The sequence below is a fragment of the Cryptomeria japonica genome, chromosome 11 (assembly GCF_030272615.1).
Source record: "Cryptomeria japonica chromosome 11, Sugi_1.0, whole genome shotgun sequence".
In the NCBI taxonomy this organism is placed as follows: domain Eukaryota; kingdom Viridiplantae; phylum Streptophyta; class Pinopsida; order Cupressales; family Cupressaceae; genus Cryptomeria; species Cryptomeria japonica.
In genome coordinates, this window is record NC_081415.1 from 716,090,509 (window position 1) to 716,113,264 (window position 22,756).

Sequence of the window (22,756 nt, forward strand, 5' to 3'; positions counted from 1 at the left end):
AAATACCGACAGGCATCTTATCCTCTCTTGAGAAAATAGTCTCTAACTGCTGAAGATCTGCAAAAAGGATCAGTTAGATGGACTCCAAGGTTCTTTTAGTGGGGTCTCCACGTGTGGACAAGCTTTTTAGTGGTATGATGTGATTTGCTGTTTCCTCCAAGGCGTCTTACGGATTCCAAAGGCTCGAAGATTTTACTAATCTAAAAGGAACTTTCAAAAAATGGAAAAAGGACAGGGTTTAAGGAAGTCTAATCTAGCCTAACCCTATGAACGACTTAGCATGAATGAGATTTGGCAAGATTCAACCAACTTCAATTTTGCCATAAGATAACAACTCAATTGAAATTAGTGCGATCTTCTAAGGTAATAATGGTATTCAATGCATCAAAGACCAAGGACACTACTACGAAGGTACATATCCTAGATACGAAAATGCTTGAAGGTTAAGGACTCAAAATGTTTTCCAGTCGACCACACAAGGCGTTCCTACAATCAGCAAGAAGCTAGTGGTTTGGATTGCGAATCCTACCAAATATCAAATCTCACACTTAGTCTTTCAAATTAACAAACTACTTTGATTGAGCGTGATTCAAGTACATCCAACAACCATGAAGATAACTCAAGAAACTTGCAACAAAACACCATAACTTCAATATTTTATTGATTTCCAAGTCATCATATACAACAATTGCTTGAATTTCTCTCTTCAAGACTCAATCTTGCTACAAAATAAAAATTGCTTCTAACTCTAATCTCTCTATTACATCAACTATTATCTCTCACACTATTCACTATTTTTCTATTATCAAATGAAATGAAAAATGGGGGTATAAATAGCATCCCCAGTTACAATGAAAGGTCTAGATTGAAAGTAAATCAATGGACAAGATCATGACACCTAAACCCTAATTAGGGTTTGTTACAAATGACCTCCTTTTTACTGAACAATATTAAATACATAGCCAAATATTAAATTTGGCACAAAAATCTAGGAGGTATCAACCAATGAGAAATAAGATGTCATGTCATCTGTAACAACCTTTCATCTAGAATCTTATTCCCTTTCCAATTCTCTTTCTTAGCATATGCAATGAATTTTGTCACGATTCCTTCGATTTCTGTGCTTGGAATCTCGGGAAGATTCTTGATACTCTCTTCTAAGTGGATAACCTGATCAAATGCATCTAGAAGAGCTGTGTCCCAAGTAGGTTCAAGTTCCTTTGTTCTATCAATCAGGAGCATGGTGGCATACATCTGATCATACTGCTCATCTGTAACATCTGCGTCCTTGCGAAAGATGATCTTGATTCTATCCTCAAATTCTTGTAAATCCACATCTGTCTCGACCTCGATCCTTCTGCCAAGAATGGTACGAAGTACCTCAAATACTCTGTCCTGGATCGGATTGATCACCTCCTCAACTTGACCACATCTAACACTGATGTCCTCAAAGAGAACACTCTTTATATGGAGTAAGGTTGACCACTGAAACAAACTGTGAGAATCACCTTCTAAGATCTTCTCTTGTGCTAAAATTCTTCTGGATGTGTGTCTTATAACTTTCAAGACAGGGATGACAACGTCCTTGGTATGGGCAAATGCAGCTACTGTTGCCATCAATCTGTGAATAATCTCAAGAACTTGGATAGCCTGGTGGGTGATCTTCGACATCCTTGTAACAAACTCAATGGCCACCGTGTGAGATCTATCCATCCAACCACATGTACGCTGGACCAGGTTCCTGAATCTTTCTGCTTCATTGATTGATTGAAGGGGTAATGCCCGCAATGGTGATCTAACTGGATCCTGACGTCCCAAAGGTTCATTGATGTGACTGAAATATGTCCTCCATGCACCGACCTCTCTCTCAAGCTTTCTATTCTTTTCCACTTCTTCTCTAAGCTTGTCCTTCAATGCCTCAAATGTGTCGGTGGCATCATCTAAAGTCTGCTCTGCTGTGGAAGGTCCTAACTCAATAGTCTGTATATGATAGTCCTCTGCTAGGATCTCACCCTCATATTTGTCTGCTGCCGGTGTAGCTATCTGCAATTTTCTAGATCCAGTCTCATCTCGAATCATCTTGGACATCTTTGTAGCCTTCTTCTTCTCTGTTGTCATATGTGAACGTCCTACGAGGCTCTCTAAATCAATTGCACTGTCCTCGTCCTCAATTACGATCACCTTAGTCAATCTTTCCTTCAACCAATCTGGGATATTTGATCTTGTCTCTTGAACTTGAATCTCTTTATGTACTATTTCTTCTTGTCTGGGAGGAGATGTTACTTCATTATCATTATCTAAATCATAGTCTTGGAGAGATCCATCGGATGAAGCATGCTGTGCCTGTTCTTCCTCCTGTCTGTCATTCTGTACCATCGATTCCATGGACTCTTCTACTCGAACTGTTCTATCCTCTGGCCTGGAAGAAGTACCTGGTGTTTGATCTTTGTTGGCACCTTGCTTTTTCTTGGAAGGCTCTTTCTTTTCTGATCTTTCCTTTCTCTTCGAACCTCTCGAATGGAGATTGCCCTCACTGGCACATCGAAGGTTACCTTCACTTGAATTCCTAGGATTAGGATTGCCTTCACTAACACTGGCTCCACCTTCGGCTGGCTTTTCTTCCAAAGTAAAAGACATGGCTATGCCTTGTTCTCTCAACTTCTGATGCTGAACGTCTACCCATCTGCGAGTACAAGACAAGACTGGTGCCATCAAATCATCTAAATCCACGGCCTCGGGCTCATTCCAATTCAAACTTATTGTCTTGCTTTCTCTATCATATGAAGATTGGATGTGCCTGCCGTTGTCCTGAGCTTGGTCGGCTACTCTGTAAATCTTACATTTCCTGATGAAATCCAAAGGCAATCTAGAATGTATCTTTCGTTTCACTTCGAGATCATCTAGGAGATTCATCATAAAATCTTCAATTTGGTACTCATGTCTAAATCTTCTACCGACCGTCTCCTCTAAATGTCCATGTGGATCAAAACTATTCCTCCAAGCAAAAGATGAAAAAGGATACAAGGCTAACTCCTTCTCTGCGTCATCCATGGCTAAGACATTAGGACATACCTCAACTGAATTACCCAAAATAATAGGTACCTGAACTCCATTCTGATGTCTGTGTCTGAATGCCTTCACATATGCTGCCAATTGCCTTGTTACTTCAAGTAACACAATTCTATCTGTCGGGTACCTCGGCAACATGTATGGAGGTAAAGGACATCCATGCACTCTAATGTAAGTGAACTTGGGAAACTGAATGAACCAAGCACCGTACCTCTTGATGAATTCCTGGGCATCCTGAGATAATCTGTTGTGAATCCCTCCTTGCAACGTCCTTGTGATGTTCATCGTGAAAGTATCATTGACTAACTTGTAGTTCTTCCCTGGTGGATGATGCAAGTAGGTATAGGATTCACAAACTCTGACCTCGCCGGGTCCTCTTCCAATCACTCCTCTGTGAGGTAGTCCTGCGTACTCAACGCTCCTGATTAAGGCATAGATGACGTATGAACTCATGTGGAAGGACTTAGTAGCCCTGAGTCTTCTCAACTGTACGTCCAAGCAATGGCTAATTATCCTAGCCCAATGTATTGTACCCTTTCCTTTAACAATCACCTGGATGAAGTAAAACATCCATTTCTCAAAATAGAAGGCATGAGGTGCTCCTGTAACTCTGTTGAGCATGGTAATCAAATCTCTGTACTCCTCTTGGAAATCAATCCTGTGTGGTGTGTTCGGTACTTTGCTCAGACGGGGACGACTCTTGAGTAGCCAGTTCTTGTTGATTATGCTTAGGCAAGCATCTGGATCATCATCATACACTGATCTGGCTCCTTCAATGCTCTTGTATATCATGTCCCTGTGCTCTGGAAGATGGAAGGCTTCACTTATAGCTTCCTCTGAAAGGTACGCCAAAGTGTTTCCTTCGTTGGACACAATTGTCCTGGACTGTGGATTGTAATGACGGGCACACTCGATCATCAACTCGTGGCACTGAATGGCTGGAGGAAAACCGGCCGCCTTAATGATGCCACTCTCTATTATTCTCCGGGCGACAGGTGATGGCTTGCCGATGTAAGGGACCTCTCGGAACTTCTTCGTGCTAAAGTTCCCCAAGTTTGTATCTCCAATGTTGCTCCATTTGGACACGATCTTGGTCTCCACTTCTTCGGTCTTCTGATCTTCTTTCATGAGAGCCGAGCGACTGGTGGATGCTCCCGCCTTTGGGGTCGCCATACCTACACAACATTTCATTATAAGAAATAGATTTTGCAATAAATAATGTAAATAAGAGAGATAAATTTTAGGAAACCTCATGATAAGTCTCTAGAGTTATCATTTCCTAAAATACAACGATTGAGCTAAGAGATTTCAAAACTCAAAATTTCAAAATTTGAAATATGACGATGAATGAATAAAGCAATAACAATTAAATCGCCATACCTCGATAGAGAGCTAACTCTAGAATGCAAAAACAAAATTTGCCTAGGCAAAATTGAGGTATAAGATAATCTTCAATATGATCTCCTCAAAATTGACTTCGCCACCTCTGGAGAGAATGTGATCTTCAATTATCGCCTTGGACGTGGTTTCAAATGGATCTTCAAATTCGCCTTGGTGTGGTCTTCAAATTCGCACCACCCTTGGTCTTCAACGTAATTCGCACTCTATATTAGCGCCACCTTTGGTTTGAAATCGCACCACCTTTAGATAACTTAGCGCGCCACCCTTGGTTGAATGAAACTCGCACCACCTTTGAAGTGTCTACGCCACCTTGGATAATATTCGCACTATATTCGCCTCTTTCAATTCGCATGAAGGAAGGTAAAATAATGATGTAGAAAATGATAATTCCACTCCCCTTATATAGCGCGTTGATCCTTCACCCCTTAGGCCGACTTGGAGATAAAAAACACTTTTAAAAAATAATTTTAAATGATTTACAATAAAATAAGAAGGCCGACCTCCTTAAATGAGCGCTTGAAATCGATTTTTTTATTAATTAAATAATTAATTATTAATGCCTTGCGTTTTTTTAATTGAGAATTTCGATTTTAAATAAAGGCAAAAAATAATTAATAAGAGATAACGCCATATTAAATGCCAAATAAAAATGGATTTTCAATTTTTAAATCGATTTAGCATTTAAGGAAATTTGAATTGTTTAATTTGGCGCCAAAAATATGAAAATAAAGGGACGTACCTCATCGCTTTGGTCCCTTGGAGAGGGACAGGAGCGATTCATGATTTTGGTCTTGATTCTTGCGTTCTCAACGTTCAACTCCTTCATTTCCACGTTCCAAATCGATCATCTGGAGGTCCTTTGAATTTGAATTTCTTTCTTGTGCGAGCAAGTGCATCTCATGACCATTATCGCCCTGGTCCCTTGGAGAGGGACAGGAGCGATCCTAAGGTTTTTGCTTGAAATTCTCCATTTTGGTACGATCCTTTCCTTGTATCATCTTCCAAATGCCATTTAAAACCCTGTGCGTCCTTGTCTTAACGTGATTTTCAAAGAATATCATGTGTTTTGCCTAACATCGCCCTTGTCCCTTGGAGAGGGACAGGAGCGATCTCCATGTCTTCACGTTCATCTTGTACCTTTGACCTTCGAACTTGCATTGTAGGGCGAACAACACCTATGCTCATTCCTTTCGCGCTTATTCCATTTGTCTTCATTACGTATTTGGACGTATTAAAGGGACCATCGCCCTTGTCCCTTGGAGAGGGACAGGAGCGATCCACGTTTTCTCCTTGATCTTGGCGACTTTAAACTTCGATCTCCTTTGCAATGTCCTTCATTCGTCGTCCTTCGCACTTCCTAACCTCGCTTCGCTTTGATCTTGAAGGAACGTGAGTGTTTTTGATAGTATCGCCTTGGTCCTTGTCCAAAGGACAGGAGCGATATGGGGCTTTTACACTATTTGGCGATGTTTAGACGTTCAAACCCTTGCAAATTATCTTCAAACGATGCCATGGACCTTGCATAACCTTGTGAATCTTTAACTTAGCACGCACTTGGAACAAAACGAGGAATCCAAAGCGAATCGCCCTGGTCCCTTGGAGAGGGACAGGAGCGATCTAGTCTCCATGCTCAAAATGATGATCATTTCATGTTCAAAACTCTTGTTTATCATCTTGTTGTCATACCATGGACCCTCCAAGACGTTGCGAACCCTTGATCTTACGTAAATCTTGCATAAAATGGCCAATATATCCAACATCGCCCTGGTCCCTTCCTGAGGGACAGGAGCGAAGTTCATCATTGCGAGCTTGTTCTTGTTTTTACTAACTTGCAATTATCTTCATTACGTGAAATGACGTCCTTTAAGTCCTCTTGGTAACTTAATATTTGCTTGTCCTTTGAAATCGATGCCTTAATGGAAATATCGCTCTGGTCCCTTGGAGAGGGACAGGAGCGATCTGGGTCTTAGAGTGCACATTCCTTCCATGTGATGACCTTTACAACCTTGCGCTTGATGGAAATGCTCTAAAATGTCTTCGCCACCCTTCGTCTTGACTTGGATCGGCCTTGAACCTTGGAGGAACGACCTTGAACTTGCGTAGAGAGTATTATCATCATCATCGCCCTGGTCCCTTGGAGAGGGACAGGAGCGATCCTTCCCTTGTGGCCACTATCTCACTTTGCCAGGTTCCAAGTTTATATTCAACGGACTCGTCCTTCTTCACTCTATTCGTCCATGCCTTGACATCATTTGTAACTTTGCAAGAAAAGCAATTATATCAAAAATCGCTCTGGTCCCTTCCTGAGGGACAGGAGCGAACTAGGCATTTAACACTGGTATGGACGTCCCAAAAAATCTTCAATTTATATTCAACGCATTTATCTCATGTTCTCCTTTGTTTTTGAACGTAAACTTGCCTTGACCTTTGTCTGGATTTTGCAAAATGAAGGAAATCGCTCTGGTCCCTGGGAGAGGGACGAGAGCTACAAGGTACTTCGCCCTGGTCCCTTGGAGAGGGACAGGAGCGATTTTGTCAATATAGGTCATTTTCCTTCGTTTTTGCATATCAAATTATATTCATTTAGCAAAGCATCCTCCCTTGGACGTCCTCAAATCATTAAGCTCTCGAAATCCTGCAAGGACAAGACGAAATTTGAAATTGAGCTCCCGTCCTTCACTGAGGGACAGGAGCGATTTTCCTCCTGGAGGCATGTCTGTGCTCATGAAAATCTTCAATTTATATTCAATGGAAAGATCTCGTCGTTCTCCATCACTTCAAACGTAAAATTTGTCTGGACTCTGCAAGAATGATGAGATATTTGAAAATGAGCTCCCGTCCTTCACTGAGGGACAGGAGCGATTTTGCTCCTACAGGCCAAAATAACAAGATTTTTCACATTTTAACACTTCACGAGGCGAAAACAAATCAATTCCAATGCCCAGGATCAAAATTCAAAAAAGTCAAAATTTGGTCAAAATATTCAATCAGACAGAAATTCACATTTCACTTTCAACACTTAGACAAATTTAAGCTCTGCATGAACATTCCAATTGAAAATTAGACCATTTTGGCGAAATCATTGCATTCAAAATTTGCATTCTAGAAAAGAAGCTCAAAAGCTCCCAAAAAACAACTGGATTTTGGCTTGAAAAGGCAAAATTTAAAACCCTAAGGCTTGGCCCTAAATCCAGACGACCAACTAACTAACAAAACCCTAAAAACAAAAGCGAAAACGAGCGAAAAACAAGCAAAAAGAGGGGGTCCCCATTTGCGATGGGGCGATGTGTGAAATGGTCACAACAAGCAGGTCTTACAGTTTATGCGGGTGGGCTGCCTGGCAGCCTTTGCTACCTGCTTTGAGTCTTAGGGGTGGCCGACTGCGGAGACAGAGGAGATGCTCCAGGCTTGGAGGCTGCGTCAGCCCGTTGTGGAGAGTCAGGTGACGACAGTTGTTCGCGAGATTGAGCAGGTCTACCGGGATGCCTATTATACATTGAGGCGTACACAACAGGAGTCTGCAGTCAGGGAGGCTGCTCGAGTAGCGTTGGAGAGGGAGGTGGCCAGTCAGCAGGCCTCATGGGCAGCCGAGAGGGCACAGTTGTTGACACAGCTAGAGATGGCCCGCACAGAGATGGCTGAGACTCGGGCAGCGAAGGCCGAGGTAGAGACTTGTCTGGCAGCCGAGCAGACTCAGTTGGTCTGCACGACGGAGGCAGTGGATACAAAAGAGGAGTTGTTGGAAGCCGCAAACATGGTGAAGATAGCTTTAGAGAAGGTACTGGTGGCGGAACGGGATGTGGCTGCACGCACTCAGCAGGTGAATGAGCTCCGCGCCCGCTTGGCGGACCAGACACCGACATCTCACACTTCTGCTTCAGGGATGCTTTCTCAGCCCCCTCCCTAGCCTTTCTGATATGTATATTGTATAGGTTGCATTATCTCCATTTTTGTAAGTCGCCTGGAGAAGACTTTTCTTTTTGGGGGGGATGATGTTGGCGGCATTATTGTACATGGGAATAACGTTAGTTAATTATGTGTAATTTTTTTGGTTAGTTGGCAACCGAGGGGTGGAAGTTGCGGTGCGACGGTTGGCGCTCGCACCCCCTCGGTACCCTTTTATACTTCGGAATGTAACTTGTAAAAGACACTTATTTATGAATAGAACATCTGATATACCTTGTCTAATATTTACGGCATTATTCTGCGTTATGTTCTTTATGTCTTAAGTTATTCACTCGAGAGGGCAAACAGAAGCTTCATGCTGGGCTTACGGGTTTATTATCACGGTAGATGGATACCTTGGTTTCCTTTGGATATTTTGAGGATTGCTTTGGTATCGGATCTTCTATGTCAATCATTTAATTTCGTGGTTGGACTCTATTAAAATACATTGAGTCAATTTTCTGCTTTTTTGGTAATCATTTCTCTTTATGGTTAGATATGGGTGACTTTGCCATTAGCTTTCCTTTCACATTATGTAGAGTTGGTCCTTCTGTGGAATCATTTTCTTCTGCGGGTACCCTATTGGTTAGGCAGTTGCTTTAATGATTGGGTGTGTTGTAAAGATATGAGGGAATTATTTTCATCTTTTTGTATGAGTTCTCTTGCTTGGCAGTTTTTCTCATGACGTTGAGATAATCATACATCGGTTATCCTTTTCTCTGTTATATTCCGGATGAGGGACAGGTTATTTGGTGGTGCAGATGGCTCCTTATCTTGTTGTTGGTGTTGTTGTTATGGCTTTTGCTTTGGATTCTTTTATGGATAGGCCTCTCCCTGATTCCTGAGGGTTTTCTCCATCCTTCTCTGCTTATTATATGGATGGGCATATGTTTGCTAACTATTCTTGTGGTGTCAGGACTACTTTTACTTGGTTCCCTTCTGGTTGTGGATTTGTTCTCTGCAGGGCCTTGGAGTCATGCGGTGCATAGACAGTTTGGTCCCTTTTGGGTGATGACATTGTTTTTGTGGACATGGTGGTCTCATTTTGGGGTGCCATCTTCTTCACTGATTCCTATAAGCTTTTTCCAAGCTTCCTTTATATCTAATGCGATTGATATTGTAATCAGGGGTTGTATTTGGGTTGCCTATGGGCTTTTGTAATGGGTAAATAGGCTTTTGTTTTTTGAGCAATACTGAAGGGTTTTCTTACTGGTTCTTTCCCTTCAGTGTTTGTTGAACCAGACACCATGTAAAAAATATAAAGATTTAATATAATTTCAGTGGTTCATCCACATTTATCAAAAAAAAATAAAAAATACGAAATCATTTATAAATGAATCAGAATAGGATTAATTATTTAGTATGGTAAGTTAGCAAGTACTTGATAGACTAAAGAAAGATAGAACATCACAGATTGGATTCATGTTAAGATAGACTTGACCATTAATCAAGTTAGTATAAGTCATAAGTACTTTGAAAATAGATTAATTATGGTTAAAATCGATCAAACCCTAATAGGGGACATTACATTAATTGCAACAGTTTTGAGTACATAGTGGATGGCATATAAATTTTAAATTTATCTATCTAATGATGCTAATACTAATAGAAAACAAGATTTAGAGAGTGGATCAGATCAACTGCAGCCATGATCCATCCAGCGAATTGCCAATTCAAGGTATCTGATGTCATCAATATTTGCTACAGAGATGTTTGTCCTCTGATTTTTCCTTTTGGTCACGATCTTTGCTGTTTCTGAGCCAAAAACAGAGGCATATAAAACTATCTTGTAGTATTATGCGTTTTGGATCATTCACTCTTGATATGTGTAACATGCAACAACTAGCAGCTAAAAATGTGCAACAATATGTAACACTGAACTGAAAATTAGAAACATGAAAATATAGATAACTCTTTTTTTGAAACAGAAAGAAGGAAATTAAACTAGAAAAGATGTAAAACATTTGCACAAGATTAATTGCATAAACATAATATAGTACAAGATAAGTAAATATTTAAGAGATTCTTAGTGTTTACAGCTTTCTGGAATTCATCCTGAACTTACATGTGTGGACTCGAGTTAAACTTGTTGGTCAAACAAACTCGTGGTGATCCTTCCATTTTACAAATTACTAAGATTATGTAGGATTCATGCCTGTACTTATGAGCTGGTATCTTGCTCACTCATGCCACTCATGCTCACAGGTAGGAAACCCTTCGGTTAATGGTAATGCCGTATTATTTGATACCATATGCCACATATTCCTTATCGGATTTAAACAATCTTTAATCGCAATAGTAAGGTTTTTATAACTCTGCACCAATCTCAATGCTGTTTGTAAATTATATGTAGCCAATAATTGGCCACTATTAACTGATATTTGCAGTTGAATTGCATATAGCTGATTTAACCTTCATTACTGTTCAATCTTCTACCATGAGCCTAAGAATCCAACAGTATTATTTCCGTTTTCTGAGTTTTTCATTTTACAGTGGTACATTTGTCTCTGTTGATGGCTTTCTCTAAAAGCTGTAATGTTCTTTTAGCCTTGGATGATCAAGGCTCTCATCATATTTCACCATTATATCATTCATATTAAGCTAGTGAGATAAATCATGCTCCTAAACTTCTTATAAGTTTCCAGAAGTGTATAAATACGTTTCACTAGTCAAACAGTGACTTATTGTTTATGCTGTAATGGCTAAATTCATGTATCATTTCTTTATTTCAGTCTATCTCATTAAGCTTTCATCTAAGAAAAGATAAAAGCATTTCAATTTAAAGGAAGGTAGACATCTTTCTCTTTTATTCTTCATTGCAATGCTTGACAATAAAATTCCTTTTCCACAGCACAAAAAAATATGTATGTGACCTGGAGAAGTTGTTGGCTGAACAGAATGCAAGAGTTCTTCTTCTCGGTATGATGAGCTACGTCCAACTTCTTTATCAGTTGACTACGGCTATGGCAAAGCTCGCTTAATATGAATGCCTTTGAAGCATAAGCTCCAAGTTATTGTGAAAATTGATATTCTTATCGAAAGTTTGTTTGCCCTCTCGGGTGAATAACTTAAGGCATAAAGAACATAATGCAGAATAATGCCGTAGATATCAGACAAAGTATATCAGATGTTCTATTCATAATCAGTGTATGTTACAAGTTACATTCCGAAGTATAAAGGGTACCAAGGGGGTGCGAGCGCCAACCGTCGCATCGCAACTACCACCCCTTGGTTGCCAACTAACCAAAATAATTACACATAATTAACTAATGTTATTCCTGTGTACAATAATGCCGCCAATATCATCCCCCCCAAAAAGAAAAGTCGTCTCTAGGCGACTTACAAAAATGGAGTTAATGCAACCTATACAATATACATATCAGAAAACCTAGGGAGGGGGCTGAGGAAGCGTCCCTGAAGCAGAAGGGTGAGATGTCGGTGTCTGGGCTGCCAAGCGGGCGCGGAGCTCATACACCTGCTGAGTGCGTGCAGTCACATCCCGCTCCGCCATCAATACTTTCTCCAAAGCTGTCTTCACCATGTGTGCGGCTTCCAGCAACTCCTTCTCTTTTGTATCCACTGCCTCCGTTGCACAGACCAACCGAGTCTGCTCGGCTACCAGACGAGTCTCTACCTCAGCCTTCGTTGCCCGGGTCTCAGCCGTCTCTGTGCGGGCCATCTCTAGCTGTGCCAACAACTGTGCCCTCTCGGCTGCCCATGAGGCCTGCTGGCTAGCCACATCTCTCTCCAACGCGACGTGTGCAGCCTCGTGGGCCGCAGACTCCTGCTGTGTATGCCTCAATGTATAATAGGCATCCCGGTAGACCTGCTCGATCTCGTGGACAACTGTCGTCACCCGACTCTCTACAACGGGCTGACGCAACCTCCAAGCCTGAAACATCCCCTCTGTCTCAGCAGTCGGCCACCCCTGAGACTCAAAGCAGGTAGCAAAGGCTGCCAGGCAGCCCACTCGCATAAACTGTAAGACCCGCTCTAGCTCCACCACCACCTGCTGCAATGCTTGCGTCTGGGCAGCGGCCACCACCCGCCTACCCCTCGTCACCATATCAACCATGTCAGCTAGATAGGTCTCAATATCCTCCCCCGTTTGCGCCGAAGGCTGTGAAGTCCTTGGTAGAATGGGCACAACTGTATCCTGCTGTGAAGGTACCTCCTCCGCCATCGAAGGTGTACCATCTCCTGGTGCTTGCCTAGCAGAGGCAACCTCCCTCGCCTCGTTCCCAACTGTGAGTCCATGTGCCTCCCCTGATGAGTCATCCAAGTCGACTACCTCTGCTCTAGTCTCTCGACACGGTGAGAATACAACAGCTCTCTCCGGTTGTGCCAGTGTCATCTGAAACCGCTGTGTGAGCCAGCTCTGCATAGCCTCGAGGTCGGCACGCATCTCCGTGACCGGGGGATGGTTTGCTGTCGTCGGCTCCTCCAACAAGGAAGCAGAAACAGTCACCACTGCATCACTACCCACGACGTCCAATCGCACGTGAGGCTCGGTGTCCACCACCTCCACCTTCGTCAGCCCCTGCTCCTCAGCGATCACTACTCGATGCGGTGACTCCTCTGTCCCTGACTCTACCATGTCCTCCGTAAGTGCCGCCGTGGTTGGGCTCGGTGATGCTCCTTGGTGCTCGTGCTGGAGGGGACCAAGTGTAACAGGCGTATGGCTCTACCCGAAGGCCGGAATACAGGTGTCACCCATGCCAGATGATGGCACAGGCGTGCCCATGGGCAACAGGGGTGGGGCAAACAGGACTCGTACAGGCTCCTTCGTCGCCTGGCTGCTATCGTCCTCCTCATCTTCTGCCTCTGAATCCTCCGCGTTGCTAGAATCCCTCTCGCTGTCAGGCTCCCCTGAGGCCGAGGCCATATCTATCGCCCGTTCCCGCTTCGCGCAAGAGTGCCCAATGTTTAAGTGCCTCCAATACATTATTGGAGGCTCGCCTGCTCTCAACGGTCCCTGCGGCCATACCTCCAACTCGTCCTCCGGCATTGCTTCCCGCTTGGCCTCCAGGAATAACCCTATAGCGTAGTGAGGCATATAGAATGTGCGATGCTGGAGCGTCAAAAACTCATACATGCGCTTTGCCAGTAACGCGGCCCAATCATACACGATGCCATTCATCAACCTGTTCATCAGCATAATCTGAGGGAGGGCGATGTCTGACGCCCTACTCGACACTGTCAATCTGCTCTTGATGACACCATAATGCATCTCCAGTGGCCCTCCGCGACAAAAGTCTTACGGATTCCGCGACCCTTCGTGGCACTAGCCACGCTGTCCAACTCTGCCGTCGTCAAGTTCTGGGAGATTAATTTAATCCACCGCTCCTTCTCCTCCCGCGTCATCTTTTTGGCCTTCAAGTCTATTTTCTTGCCCTGGCTGCCTGGAATGCCGAATACCCTCGTGAAATCCCTTTCTTTGAAGGATATAGTAACATCCCTCTGGAGGTATTTAAACGTGTTGGTGCATGTGTGCCTGTCGAAGGTGTCCATCATGAAGCGTAGGGCACCCTCGTACTCCCGGATAGGGAACACGAGCATCCGAACAGCCTACTCTACTTGTGCCTTACGGAGGTTTTGCTTCACCAGGTCATTGTCGGGGGTGTCTTGCCACCATTTCTGGCATTCCGATCCATTCAGGCCTTCAAAAGTGATATTCTGTAGCGTCACTGTGTTTTTTGTACTTATGGCAGCTTGTGGTGCCTTGTGTTTTTTGCTTTTGTCGAGTACTGGCATCCATGGTGCCGCCTGCAACACGTACTCCTGACGCTAAAATCCTGATATTGCTATCCCTATCCCTTTGGCTGCTACTGGAAGAAGCGTGTAGCTGTTTTTTCCAACTTCTTTTCCCTGTTGAATCCATTAATTGCTGTATAACTGTTTGCCTCTTAAAAAAAATCGTACACCTTCGTAACGGCCCTCTTCTTTTGTGTATGGCTGCCGCTGTGCGGGCTGCTTTTTCTTTTTCTCCCCTGTGCGTGGCCTGCGTGGTGTCCTTTTACGGCGTGTTTCTCTTTCCTTGCTGTGTGGCGTGCTTTTTTTTCCTTGCTGTGCGTTGCGTGCTTCCTTTTCCTTGCCGTGCGTTGCGCGCTTCTTTTTCCCTGCTGTGCGTTGCGCGAGGGTTTATGTTCCCTTGTTTGCCTCGCGCGGGTGTTTTAAGTGCGGTGCGTGTGCGGACTGAGCTTCCTCTTCCCTTGCGTGTCGCGTGGTGGTCGGGTTGTGCGGCGTGTTCTCTTTTTTTTTTTTTTTTTTCGTTTTAATGTTGTGCGAAGGGGTTTTAATGTCGTGCGGGCGGTGTTTTAATGTTGCGCGGGTGGTGTTTTAATGTTGCACGGGTTGTGTGTGGTGACCACCTTCGGTCCCGGTTCCCTCCGTTCGTGATAGACCTTTAATTTCGACCCTTTGACTGCGTTTGGTATCTCCTTCCCGTCCAACGTCCACAACTTAATCGCCCTGTTCGTATTGACCTCGCGAATCCGGAAGGGCCCCAACCATCGGACTCTGAATTTCCTAGGTTTAATTTCGTTCTTCCCGTTGAATTTCAAAACTAGCTGTCCGGGAGTAAACTTCATTCGCCGGAGGTGCTTGTCGTGCCAAACCTTCCGTCTTTGCTGGGCTGTCTCTTTCGGCCATTGAGCCATCATCCTTCGTTCGTCCAATTTGTTCAAAGCTTACAGTCTCTCCCTCAGGCTTTCCATGTCTCCAAGTTGATTATTTTTGGCGATCCGGAGACTCGGCACCATGAATTCAACTGGCACCACGGCTTCTTGTCCAGACATTAGCTGGAAGGGAGTCTGTCCAGTAGTTACCTTGTAAGTTGTTTGGTATGCCCAAAGTACTGATGGTAGGCGTTCTTCCCAGTCATCCTTCTCCACTCTGCAAGACTTATATATCACCGACATTATTATTTTATTGGTCGCCTTGGCCTGCCCGTTCGCCCGTGGATAGTAGGGGCTTGATAAGGGGTGGAAGATTTTAAACTCCGTTGTCAGCAATCAGATTATGTGATTTACAAAATGGCCTCCTTTGTCACTTGTCAGTTGGATTGGAATCCCATACCGCGTAATGATGTGTTCATAGATGAATTTTGCTGTATTGACCGCCGAATTGTCAGGTAAGGCCCGTGCCTCCACCCACTTGGTCAAGTATTCTGTTGCCACCACAATGTATCTGCATCGTCGGGCTCTACTTGGTTTTAATGGTCCGACGAAATCCAATCCCCATCTCTCAAACAGTTCTTGGGCATTCGATGGGTTGAGGGGCATAAAATCCCTTTTTAATGGCCGTCCGGCCCGTTGGCATGTATCAGAGCTTGTTACCCACTCCCTGGCGTCATTATGTAGTGTCGGCCACCACAGTCCTGCCAACAGAACTTTCCTCGCTGTGGTGTTGGGCCCCATGTGTCCACCTGTGGGCCCTTCATGTGCTTCCTTTAAGACGCCCGAAATTTCCTCTTCTAGGACGCATCGTCGTAGGATCTGATCGGGCCCCATTTTATACAATAGGGCATTAATGAGTTGGAATGTCTTGCTCCTGAGTAGCAGTTTCCTTCTTTCTCCTGGTGGCATCTCCCTCGAGAACTGTGATGTCGACAAATATTCCCCCACGCTTACGTACTAGGCGGAGAGAATCGCGGTGCGAAATAAGTGAGCGTCTGGAAAATCTTCGTTCACTCCTTCGGCTGGTTCTCCTGACTGGATTCTCGACAGCTGGTCAGCTATCACATGGCTCTTCCCAGGTCTTACTATAATGTTGAATGTAAATTCCTGCAGCAATAGTAGCCATCGGCTGATTCGTCCTTGGATAAATTGCTTGTTTACCAGATACATTAAAGCCTGGTGGTCCACGTAAAATGTGAACGGGGTGGCGAGCAAGTATTTCTGGACGGAGTACACCATCCCGATAGCTTCCCTTTCTGTGGTGCTATAATTTTTCTCTGCCTTCGACAGGAGTTTGCTTGCAAAGTAGACTGGGTGATCTAACCCGTGGTCGCCAACCTGTGCCAGGGTGGCCCCTATGGCAAAGTTGGATGCGTCAACGTGTACGTGGAACTCTTTGTCCCAGTCAGGATATGTTAGGATTGGCGCACCCACCAACGGTGACTTCAGTTCTTGGAAGGCCTCCTCCTGAGCCGTCCCCCATATATACCGTTTACCTTTCCTTGTCAGCTTGTCCAAAGGGATCAGTCTTGAGTCCAGCCTTACACACTATGTGTCCTAACAGCTTCCCTTGAGGCACCATGAATCTGCATTTTTTGGGGTTGAGTGCTAGGCGAGCTCGCCTACATCTCTCCATGCATTCGCCAAGTGCGGCCAAATGTGTAACTTGGTTACTGTAGATGGACCAATCGTCCAGGAATGCCCTGAAGTTCCCTACTGACATCTTTTCAAATATGTGAAGGATTATCCGTTGAAAGGTCGTTGGTGCGTTGCATAATCCGAACGACATTCGATTATACACGTACACGCCATCCTCCACTATGAAGGTGGTTTTTAATTTGTCTTCTTCGGCGATGGATATCTGGTTATACCCAGAAAATCCATCCATGAATGAATAAATTACATGACCGGCCACTTCTTCCAAGATGCTATCCGTGAATGGTATTGGAAACGGGTCTTTTATGGTGACCGCCTTAAGACATCTGAAATCCACGCAGATTCGTATCTGGTTTGCCTCTTTTTTAAGGGATATCACTATGGGCGATACCCACTCGCTTGTCTGCACTTTAAAAATAATCTCGGCTTCGAGCATGCGTTCAATTTCATCATTCACTCTTGTCGCATAGTTTTTATTCATTCTGTATGGCCTCTTCTGTACAGGTACAGCCCCAGGTACGAGTGAAATTTTGTGTACGCACAGTTCTGGTGGCACCCCTTTGAGGTCCTTATACGTCCAAGCGAATACATCCTTGTATTCCATGAATATTTTAAACGCAGCGGCTTTCAGGACTGGGTTCCAATCGTCGCCAACCAGGATGTTTCTTGGCTCTGCTTCCATGCCGAGGTTTGTAGGTTTTACGAATTCTTCGTACCAGATTGGTTTTGTCATGTCAAACCTGTGTGCTGGTACTTCGTTGACTGGGGCATCCCCTTCGGTGTATTCCCCTTACGCTGGCGGAAATTCATTCTTGTCTCGATCCTCGTCTACTTGCAACATGTTACACCCATACAGCAACTTGTAGTCCTCCATTTGCCAGTGGAAAAGCCCATTAAGGGAATCGGTCTCGTCCTTAGAACATCCTTGAATTCCGAGAACGCCTTCCTCGTTCGGTTCCCTTCCGTATTTTCCTCCGTCAACTCCGCCTTCGCCGTCTAATTCCGACTCTGACGCAAGTTCTTCGCTCACAAGTTGTGTTTTCAGGTCGATAATAAATTTTCTCCCGGCTTTCTCCATTGACGTGTTACGCTTCCAATTGTGATTCACCCTGGCTGCCACCAACCACCCTCTGCCCAGAATGGTGTCGTATCCTTTCTTGGCTAGCGGAATCACCACGAAGTCGTGGACAAATGGTTGTGTCGCGATGGTCACTTGTTGCGCCATGAACGTTCCAAGGGGTTTGATACCATGTTGATCCGCTCCCAGTAAGTTAAAGGTTGATGGCCATAGTGTTGGTTTGCCAAGCTGCTTCCAGGTTTCTTCTGGAAGCACATTCACTTCGGACTCGACGTCGACAATAGTGTCAGTCAGAATGGTTCCCAGTATTCCCATTTCTACCACTGCTGGGTGCCGGCCACTGTATAGTGTCAGGACCAATGGGTCTGTAGGTGTTCTGCCGGTACCATCCGTATCCCGGGTTGCTTGACTGTGCGGGGTTACTTGGACTGTACGTAGGAGTGCCGTACGTAATTGCGGCATCGTTTCCAGGAGGTCCTTCATTTTTACTGGCACTTCAATCTGCAGCATTTGCTTCAGGATATTCTCCTCCACCTTAGACTGGGAGGTACTTACCGCTTCCTGGGTGCTCCTTTGTGCCAACATTTCCTTCGCCACTTCCGCCTTGGCCTCCAGCACCGGCTGCTTCTCTGTGTGAGGGTCCAGGTATGTGGCCTTCTTTGCCTGCGACCGTGTGATTGCCAATACCCGTTCCTCCGTCCTGTCGATGTTGAGCAGGTTTACTCCAGACTTTGGGCACGTTCCATCATCGTGGTCTCTAGGCCCACACCATTTGCATAATTTTTGTGGAGTTTCTTATGAGGTGCATTCTCTAGCAAAGTGGCCCCATTGATTGTAGGCTCGACACTGGATCATTGGCCGTCCCTTTGCATCATATTGGATTCGGCTCCTATTATTATTATTGGTTCTCCCCCCTCGCCGGTTGTTCCGATATCCGCCAGATGATGCATTATTGTTGGTGGTTTGCGAAGTTCTGGCGGCCGGCTGCTCTTGCATGAAGAGAACTTGTTGGTTCTTGGTTTTCATATTGTAGGGACATTCCTTTGTCAAATGTCCCGCAATCTGGCAAATGTCGCAGAAAGCCTTCTTGGGATAGGACCCCTTGGTGTGTCTGTCACTCCTACAGTCGGTACACCACACTTCATTTTCTTTCGTCTTACTTGTACTCCCTTTCATGGCTTTGAATTCTTTCAGCATTCGTTCCATGTCCTTTTGGAGCACGTGTACCTTTTTACTCGATTCGCCACCGCTACTGCTTTCCTCGTCAGAATCTTCATCATCGTCAGATGAATATTTATTACTTTTCTTCTTCCTTGATGTTTTGTATTCGCTCTCTAGGTCCATCGCCCTGTTATAGGCGTCGTCATATGATGTCAGGGGTACAATCTTCATTTTTTTCCGTAGGGAGGATTTCAATCCTTCCACGAACCATCGTTTTTTCAAGCCCTCAGCTGGTTGGCTCTCCATTTTGCCCAACAATTCCTTCAATCTCCTACTGTATGCCCGTACTGTCTCCTTGGTACCTTGTTTGGTACTGTATATCTTTGTTACAATTTCGTTGTCATCACGGAGCAACCGAAACTCCTCTGTGAATTCCTTCTGTAGGTTGGCCCACGTGGCCACTTTTTGCTTATCTACATCGGAGTACCAATCTATGGCAACTCCACGTAACGTGATTGGGAACTGCTGTACCCAATCATTCTGGTCTGTCACTCCGTTGGCAGACCAAATGGTTTCACATGTACGGCAGTGCCGTAAGGGGTCTTCCTTGCCGTCCCTTGTGAACTTTGGCAATTTTTGTTCTCGCCATCCCTGGTCGTCTTCCTGAGGGCGGTTGTGTCTGTGTCTGTGGCCCTGTGCTGCTTCCTCCGATGGCGTTGGTGGTGTGTCCTGCGTGGATGACTGGAGGTACGGTGTTTTGCCTGTCGTGTGTGGCACCTACACCTGTACGGTTGCCCTCCCCTTTGCCCTCACACGCGCCCACTCCTGCTTCTCGTTGGTGATCTTCACTCCGTGGCGTAAGGGATAAGTTTCTAAACTGATCCCGAGTCTCCTCAACTAGATTTCGCCGTAACCTTGTTTCTTCCAGAAACTCTTCGTGGCTCCGCGTCCCACGATGATCTTGCGATGCGTAGAAATTTCCGTTGGCCTCTGCAACCTCCGTGACACCTCCTTGGTTCCCCTCGGGCCCCCCTTCGGCAGGTCGTCCTTCGGCAAGTTGCCTCAGCCTCCGTCCACGTTCTACTTGCTGCTCCAGAATCAAGGCCCTTTGCGCGGCCTCCCACTCGTTCGTTTCTGGTTTTTTATTTCTGTCTTTATTCAATAGGTTTGGCATTAATTGTCCAACATTCCCATAACTCACAATTCATAAATCAAAATATGTCTTTTATTAATTCATCTGCTCAAATACAACTCGTGTCAATGACACTTTTATTTGAAAATAAGAAGTTCAAGGTTCAATTCCCTCCTGGCCTGGCGCCATCTCGTTCCGTTTCCCGTCAGCTGTTCTCTTCGTAGCGTTGCAGGATTTGTTGTCGTCGCTCTGCTTGGGCAATCTCCTCTAGGCGGGCCTGTTGTGCCAGCGATGCCTATGCAAGCAACCGGGGGAGGTGGTTCATCAACCGGTTTAGTGTCGGGCTAACCTCCAGTGCTGTCCACACGACACTTGGTGGGATTTCTGCCTCCGCCGCCTCTCGTCGGACGTAGGTCTGAATGGCTACCTGTAGCAAAATTGAAAATTCTCGCGTTGCTGTGTCTTCTCCTGTGTAAAGTTCTATTCGCGCGTCGTCAGCCTCTGGGTTTATTTCACCAATGGGTAGGCCCATTGTGTCTGTGCGCCATGTGTGTCTTCCGTTCCTGAGTACGTCTAGGCAACGGCGCCAAATGTTTGCCCTCTTGGGTGAATAACTTAAGGCATACAGAACATAATGCAGAATAATGTCGTAAATATCAGACAAAGTATATCAGATGTTCTATTCATAATTAGTGTATGTTACAAGTTACATTCCGAAGTATAAAAGGGTACCGAGGGGGTGCGAGCGCCAACCGTCGCACCGCAACTACCACCCCTCGGTTGCTAACTAACCAAAATAATTACACATAATTAACTAATGTTATTCCCGTGTACAATAATGCCGCCAACAAAGTTCTTTAAAAAGAAAACCCGTGGTCTTCAAAATAATTCTCTTCTCCGTATATAACTTACGGATTCCTAACTTCTTCCTTATTGATTAAATGAAAACAGAGATATGCATTTCCAAATTGTTTCAAGGTAATTTAGGTTTCATTTCATGGAATTCTAACCATGCCGCTATATTCCCGTTCCTTTATTGGTGAAGGCGGTGATCATAAGCTCAGTAAAAATTTAAGTGTGCAATTAAAATCATCTTCATTGGCTATATGAGCTGATGGCTCCTGTTATTTTTCTCTTATAAAGTTATTCCAAGAGTGGTAAGCCTCGATATTATTCGAACTTAGTTCGTGGAACAAATTCCACTCAATCGTGGCAAGGTTTATAAGGCATGCATGTTGTTTATGTGTGAAAAGATTTAAAGCTTTTACTTACATATATAAGTATATATATATTTTTATATATATATATATATATATATATATATACATACATTTATTTATATATATATATGTATATATATATATACATACATTTATTTATATATATATATGTAAAATAATATTTTAATAATATTCACATGTGTTTATGAAGGTATTTATTTTGTCCTAAGAAACATATAAGGATAAAATAAAAAGGTCTTAATTATTTGTTTGATTGTTTTAAATTAATAATTTTCTTAAAAGGAAAAGTGTAACCTATGACAAAGATAAAACAATCCTATCCACTTAGACTCACCAATAGGGTTTACCTAGATGGACATTGAGTGAAGGTACCAAACCCTACTCATCTCAGCAAGTCTTAAACTTACAATTAAGGTTTCTAGATGGCATTATATTCTTCTTCTATTACCTCTTTTTTTTTATGATACTTTCCCTCTCTTCTTAGAGGTTTCTAGATGGCATTATATCCTTCTTCTATTACCTCTTGATTCTAATGATACTTTCCCCCCCTTTTCAGAGGATGACGACTTCCTGTATTTGCTAAGTCAAAATAATGTAGTTAGTCCAAAATCTTTGCATAACATTGATAAAAAAATAACTCATATGTCATAATGATTAAAACCAAATAATTAACATGTGCATTGTGAATCACCATTCAACAATAGTATAAGATATAAATATTGATTAATTCAACTAACAAGATGTCTATCTAAAGAAATTAATTTTACTCTAAAATTAATTCATTTCATCTATCTTCAACAAAAGAGTTAATTCAGACTCATAATGTTGACATTGGTGTTATATTGAAGTATATCAAATTAGCCACAACACAAATAGTATACTTGACTTTTGGTGTTTTACATCCTTAAGAGTAACAATGAGTCTAAGAATTATATCATCACATATTGCTCTTTAAGCAACTGTAGAAAGCAGTATATCGTAGAGACGCTCCCAGCGATCTAGCTGATGTCCCAAATATTCAATGAACTTTGGGACTTGGATAAGACATCCCTCTTTTTTGGGCTGGACAGCCTGCAACATTTGATGTATTAAAATAAAAAAGGCAACTTTTAAAGAAAAAAATACTGAAAGCAACTAGAAAGAGAAAAGGGAGAGAATTGCCATTGCAGATTTAACACATTGTATCTAGTTTAAATTTTTTTTAAGCTTCTTTTAGTTAAGTTATTTTAATAGCCAATCCCCACCGTACTCAAAATTTTAGAAACCTTTTGAGGTTCCAGAGTTTGTGTTCCTCTTGAAGTATACAGGTCGAAGCAAGAGATAGATGATTATCTGATTTATAATCTTACTTAGAGGAGAGCACACAATAGAGACCTCCTTTCGTACTTGTTGATAG

General features: G+C 43.7%; 1 protein-coding gene across 1 annotated transcript in view; it reads left to right on the plus strand.

Moving 5' to 3' along the window:
* LOC131061307 (kinetochore protein NDC80 homolog) overlaps positions 1–22,756 on the plus strand; it is a 166,884-nt gene that overhangs the window by 62,641 nt on the left and 81,487 nt on the right. The window lies entirely within an intron of this gene.